Genomic DNA, 7,384 nt, shown 5'->3' with positions numbered 1-7,384 from the left:
GGGTAATCTCTTCAGAGAAATTGACATCAGATTTGGGTAAAATGTTGGGTGACTCCAGGCAATGTGTAAATCAACAGTTCTTAGTATTAATCCCGGAAGCCTGGTATTTCTTTGCAAAAGAGGAGAAAAGGAAAACTGCAATCCTCAGCAGCTCTCTGTACCCACCCAGGTAGAGACCAAGTCCATACTAATCCATGTAAACAAAATCGATACTTCTGAAAAAGTCAAGGTTTGGGGAGCAGGCACACACACACCTGCAGGGCCTCAGGCACCTTGTGACTTAAGGATGAAGGCCACACGATGAGGATGGTTGGTCAGGGTGACAGAAGAGCCTCCCTCCCTCTTTGATGACATTGTTGGTCTGCCTGCCTCTGGTCTTCTTGTTCCATGAGAAAAATTAACATTGTACTTTTTAAGTCATAGTCAAGATTTCTGTCACTCAATGCAAAACCCATTGCTTATTGAAAAAGATTCTTTCATAAATAGAGAGGTAGATATTGCATGTTAATTATTTTTTTAAAAGTGTCAAAGGTGGAAGATGGCAATCTTAATTTCAGTTCTTCCCCCCTCCACATACCCATGCCCTTTGCCATGCCACCTGGCCATTCCTCTCACTTGTGGCAGCACCGAGTATTGTAGTTTCCCAACTTATTGGTACAAGGCTTGGCCGTGGACTTGCTGCGGTCATGGAATGCTGGTGGATGTAAATGAGCAGAGGCTTTAAATTTGGTTATAGGTGGGGCTTGTTCCACTCTGAGAATGTGCCCCTGGGAGCTGCTGTCCTGGAGGGATGAGAGACAACGAAAATAGGCCTGAGCCCACCTGCAGCTGGGAGCCCATTCCGCTGCCCCAGCCTGAAGAAGAGCCACCCAGCAGAGCCCAGCCCCGATCAGCCTAACCTCAGACAACTTGCCCACTGTGAGCATGAGAGTAACTGTCTGTGGTAAGCCACTGAGTTCTGGGATATTTTGTTTTGCATTAATATTGTGGCTAATGAAGTAATGCTAAACCTGCAGTTTTGTAGCTTAGTTTTTCAGTTAGCAATATACCATAAACACAAATATGCTTCTACAACTTGAGTTTTAAAGGATGCATAATATTCCATAGTATAGACTATCCTAATTCTTTCCTTCAGTTACCTAGGATTGGACACTTGGGTCCAATTATTTTATTAGGGTTTTGCTAATAAATCTGCCACAAAATCCTTGTATAAGTCTCTATGCATGTTCTTAGGTTCCCTAAAATAAATCTTTAAAGAACAAAGTTCTAGAAGTGGAATTGCTAAGTCAGAGCAGATACACATTTTAAGGCTCTTCATACATATTACCACATGGCCGTTCAGAAAGACTGGAATAATTCATGTTTCTACCAGCAAGGAATGAAAGTACTCATTTCCCCAGATCTTTCCAGGATTAGATATCATCATGCTTATCATTTTTGTACAAAATCTTGATGGTTGGATGATAGTGACCATTTTTTAGTGTTATGTGTGTTTTTTCTTATTATAAAAGAAATGCAGGTTAAATATGGAAATATAAGTACGTGAAAAGAATAAAATACGAATCACCCAAAACGCCATTTCCAAATGATACCCAATGCCAACATTTTGTACAAATCCTCAAGTGGTTTATATTTGAACTGTATACACTTAGATATTTACATGTTTTTGCAGGTCACACACGTAGATGTGAACAGAGAAACTTAGTTCACCTCTCTATGATGGAAATAAACTTGATCTTGAGCCCCTAATCCAACTGCGTAGAAAAAAGCACTTAAATTTGCTACCTGTTATGGACTGACTTTTTGTGTCCCTCTCCACCCTCTCTCCATCACCCCTGCCCACCCCTCGCCCAGCCCAGTTCATATGTCAAAGCCTTGACCTCCAGGGTGACTGTATTTGGACTAAGAAAGTATTAAGGTTAAGTGAAGTCATAAGGATCGCGCCTTGATCTGATTGGACTGATGTCCTTATAGGAAGAGACACCAGACAGCTTCTCTGTCCCCTCAAACGCACAAGGAGGTCATGCGAGCACATAGCGAGATGGCGCCGTCTATATGCGAAGAGAAGAAGCCTCAGAATGAAACTTAACCTTTCCAGCGCTTTGCTCTTGGATTTCCCAGCCTCCAGAACTGTGAGACAATAAATTTCTGTTGTGTAAGCCACCCAGTCTCTGGTTATTCGTTACGGCAGCTCGAGCTAATACAATAACTTAAATTATCTTTTGATAATTTCAGGTTTAAATGGCTTCTTTTGACGACTCAGTGTCTTTCAGGTAACTAATCGGTGCTTTCAGGATTTCTCCCTACTTCCCTTTTCCTCCTCCTTTTCCAAAGCGGTAACTGATGGTCAGAGATGGCTTCCTGTCTCACAGCAGAGGACGGGTGGCATCTGCTCTTTGGCCTTCTCTAAGTCCCAGATCACCCCTCCTGCTCATGGGCATTTCGGCCGAGTCTACAGAGCTTTGTCTATTACCACCTGTGTGCCTGCTGGCTGGCTCTTGCTGCTAAAGCCTGTGGTCCGTGGGAACGTCCCCGCTTCAAAGATTCCTACAAGCCAAAGCCTCCCTGTCCTGGTCTCAACTCTCTTTTCTCCCATAGATACTCTTGGCACTTCCGCAAGCCCAAAGGGGTATGTGCAGCTTCTGAATGTCTTCCTCACATGCCACGCTCAGGGGTGGGTGTGAAGGATTAGCTCAGGTCCTCACTTTTGCACCTCCTTCCTCAGACCCTGCTAATCTCCTGCCCGGGAATCATGTTGCCCCCAGACGCTCCTTTCTCCCAAGGTACCGAGGTTCCACTGGGTCTGTCCAGGTGCTCCTGCCATTGCCTGTCCCTTGGCTGCCCAGGACTCAGCAGGATATGGGTGCCAAGGGCTTCTTGAGGCTCCTTCTCTCATCCCTGCGGAATTCTTTCCAGGCTCCTCCCCAGGGCCCTGGAAGGGCCTGTCTTCTTCCTATGGGCTGCGAGCTCCCCTCATGTCATAGCCTACACACTGTGACCTACTCTGTGGCCTTTCCTCAAAGCTTTAGTTCTCTTTTTTTTTAACTTGGCTCTTTTCTTTTTTTCTGCAGCTTTATTTTTTATTTTTTTTGGCTGCACCAAGCGGCATGTGGGATCTTAGTTCCCTGACCAGGGATCGAACCCATGCCCCCTGCATTGGAAGTGCAGAGTCTTAACCACTGGACGGCCAGGGAAGTCCTCAAAGCTTTAGTTCTTGATATATAAATTGCAACTTTGGAAATTCTAAGAAATCCTTTTTCGTTCTCTTTTGAAAACTTGGCTTTCAAGTCTACTGCCTTCCTTTTCCCCCAACGACTCACCAAGGACCTTGAAAAATTTAGTTTGAAGCATCCAACAGATTGGTGAATTCTCCCCTGAGCAGTATCCATTCTCTTCGCAAAGGGTGAATCTTTCAGCTTCAATAAGCTGATAGTCACCCAGTCAGTAGGAACAAATCGTGTCTTAATATTTTAAAAAATATGATCCCTGGGCTTCCCTGGTGGCGCAGTGGTTGAGAGTCCGCCTGCCGATGCAGGGGACAAGGGTTCATGCCCCGGTCCGGAAAGATCCCACATGCCGCGGAGCGGCTGGGCCCGTGAGCCATGGCCGCTGAGCCTGCGCGTCCTGTGCTCCTCAACGGGAGAGGCCACAACAGTGAGAGGCCCGCGTACCGAAAAAAAAAATATATATATATATAATCCCTGCTACCTGTGATATATACATATGTACACCACTGACCTTTTTAAAGGCTGCGTCTTCTTCAGGATGTTCAATATTCCATAATGAATTCAAACAAGCTTGTTTCTCTGCGTTGCTTTTCTCTGACTGTAATTCCGAGTCCATGTCCTGCGATGCATGGGTAAGGGACTACTCCCCAAACTGGGAGATCTTAGGTCAGGGTTGATTCAGGGGTGTTGTACCCAATATTGTCTAGGAAGCAGAGTATGAGTTGAAAGTGGTGGGTTAGTGTACCAGAATCAGGGAATAACATAAAGTGAAAAGGTGGCCTTCGGTGACAGACGAGGCATGAGAGTGGGGCAGGATACAAGGTGAAGTGGAGGTGGCAGAAATGGCTAATACGTCTTCTCTTTTTCCGGAGCAGTGATTCTTAACTGGGGGTGATTTTGGCCCCTAGGGGACATTAGGCGATGGCTGGAGACATTTTTGTTCATCACACAGAGGGGGCTCCTACTGGCATCTAGAAGGTAGAGGCCAGGGATGCTGCTAAATGCTCCACAGTGCACAGGGTAGCTTCTGCACCTAAGACTCATCAGGCCCAGCAGTTGTGCCAAGGTTGAACAGCCCTGTCCTATCTTACTGGAATCACTGATTTTTAGGTCACATGGCTGCCAACACTGAAGACTATATTTCCCAGCCTGTTTTGTAGTTTGGTGTGACCATGTGACTAAGTTCTGGCTAACGAGACTTAGGCTAATGTAGCAACTTCTGGGAACTGTCCTTGAAGAAAGAAAGCATGCTCTTCTCCTTCCCTTGTGTCCTTCCTCATGGCTGGAATGCGATTGTGTTGGCTGGAGCTCTGGCAGCCATCTTAGAACAATAGGATGACTTTGAAGCCATCTGAAGTGGAGCAAGAAGGAAAAAAGGGTTCCTGATACTGTGAAGCATCTTTCTGCTCTCAAATGTCCTCCCTTAAACTCCTTCAAACTAAACAGAAACACTCTACCTTGCTTAGTCTTCTATTATTTCATGGGTTTTTTTCCTGTTACTTACAGCTGAACTTAATTCTAATTAGTACAGTGTACTATTTGCACCTTCCTTCTGCACTCTGGAATGTTCTAGTTATTGAGATCTGCCATGCCATGATGGGTTAGGGCTACATTCTGGAAGGAGCTGAACTTGGCAAGGAGCAGAGCAGGTCTGGGTGGATTGTGGGCAACAGCACAAGAAGTCAACGTGGAAATGGGCTAAGAGAAAGAAGGGGTTGGATTTAAGCTTCATCTTTTTCTGCAGGCTTGCTTAGGTTTGTCCTGGAGTCGGACCAGTGGCCACAACCAGACTCTTCATATGTTTTACGCACCAGCACTCTGTCGCAAAGATGTCCCCAGCATCCTGGTGGCTAAGGTTGGATCCATCTACCTGACCAGCCCTGGCAGCCCTGATAAGCTCAGCCCTGTGAACAAGCCATAGAGGTAACGAAATGTGGGCACGGCTCTTGTTCACGGTTAATGGTCGTGGGTGAAAGGAGCTAAGATAATCTGGTAGATTGTGCTACTAGGTATAATCAATTTTGAAACCCCATAATTAACTGCAAATTCAAATATGGTTAAAACCACAGTTAGCCTCAGCAAACTGTGATGTAGGGAGAGCTTATCTTCAACACCTTCCTGACCTTCAGTTTAGAATCTGTCCTCAACTCGCTAAGGTTTCTGGTGCTCTTAGGTTAGCCCTCGGGTTTCCATAGCCATCGTGGCAACGCGGCCTCTGATATGCCCTTTGCTTGCACCACCCTTTCCTCTGGATCTTCCAAGCTTTCCCACTTGGACACATTTTCTATTCCTTTAAAATGCTGTTCTTTGCCAGGTGATAGTAGCTGAGGCACTCATACTTTCTACTCTGTTGAAGTGTTGGTGTATTCATTTCCTGGGGCTGACCTAACAAAGTATCATAAATGGGGTGACTTAAACAACAAATTTATTCTCTCATATTTCTGGAGGCTGGAAGTCTGAGATCAAGGTGTCTGTGGGGTTGGTTCCTTCTGGAGACTATGAGAGAAGGATTTTCTCCAGTCTGCTCTCCCAGATTCTGATGGTTTGCCATCAGTCTTTGGTGTTCTTAGACTTGTAGACTCATCACTCCAATCCTCCACCTTCACACACATTCTCCCTGTGTCTCTTTCCTCTGTGTGTGTCTGTGTGTGTTTGTGTGTGTGCATATGTGTGTCTAAATTCCCCCTTTTTATAAGGACGTCGGTCATATTGGATGAGGGCTTGCCCTAATGACTCCATTTTAACTCGATTACCTTTATAACGATGCTGTTTCCAAGTAAGGTCACATCCGAAGTCCTGGGGGTTAAGATGTCAACATATCTTTTTGGAGGCACACCATTCAACCCATAAAAGTTGGTCAGCTGAGTGGCACAGTTACATTTTAACAGAGGCTTCTGCGTCTCCACTTGTAGGAGTATCTGAGCTATTTAATAAGGAGGGAGTCCATTCTCCCCTCCCCATTCTGAGCCCAGGGCGCATGTCCCTCAGTCACCTGTCACGGGAGCTGTTTTCTCGGTGTATCACACGACAAGGCCAGACCTCAAAGCTCCATTGACATTCAGAGATTCATACTCCCTCGTCTCTACAGAAACCTCATGGGACCAGTGTTGAATTATTGCTTTTTAAGAAGTATAGTCTGAAGCAGGACAAGTATGTCTAAGGAGAAGGCTGTGGACCTGAAACCAGTGGGCAGTGACGGTTGTTTTCAACCAGAAAAGAAGCTGGTGATAAATATTAACAACATAGAAAATGTTCCGGAAATCAGGCCAGCAAAACTTAGGCAGGAGTGTCAGGTACAGCTTCTTATAAATGCTTCTTGTTGTCATTAATCCCAGTTTTAATTTCTAGCCTTATTAAAGACTTAAGGCTTTATCTCCATGTCTTCCCCCTGGAAAACCAGATGCATGTAATGATCTTTATCTCTGTAATTTTCCCAGTGGTCACAGTGTCTGTGCTGCTTAATCTTTTACATGTGGATTAATGAGCGCTGGGAAACTCCGTCTTTGTCCCCCTGATGAGTCCCAGTGACAAGATCTGTGGATTCAGCATCGTTTCTCGGAGCTAGATTTTTACCATGAAAACAAATATTGCAGGGGAGGGGACCAAATACCCATTTGCTGACCTGGGTCACAACAGAATCCAGTGTCACCACTTCTATGTCTCCTTATGAATGTGTTTACATTCCACCCATGGACCTTGTCTGGACACCTGTCCCGATTACAAATGTCCACAGTATCACAGAATAAGAGGGAAAGGACCGTGATCATAGAGGTAGAGTCTTAAAGCCAAAATTGACCTCAGAGATGATTTAATCCAGACTGCCTCAAATAAAACAAAACAAAACAGAACAGAACACCAGAGAGGTTGTGTGATTTTCCGAAGGACACACAAGGAGTTTCTGAAAGAGACGATTCAGCCTTAATCTAATACCCCGTTGACTAGCCTAATGACCTATATGCAACCTAGGGTGAATATTTGTTTTGCATCTGCTTTAAGAACCTGTGAAAAATTAGGGGATTAAAATGTCAGATATCTGCCAGGGACACGTTCGTATGTTATGAGAAGAGCAGAAATCTTGATAAATATGTGCTTTAATATATACTTTGCAGGGAGGAAGGCTTAACATCAATATTCTTCTTCTTCCCTAATGCAATATT

This window comes from Delphinus delphis, chromosome 4, assembly GCF_949987515.2.
Source record: "Delphinus delphis chromosome 4, mDelDel1.2, whole genome shotgun sequence".
Lineage (NCBI taxonomy): Eukaryota > Metazoa > Chordata > Mammalia > Artiodactyla > Delphinidae > Delphinus > Delphinus delphis.
This window is presented reverse-complemented; position numbering follows the sequence as displayed.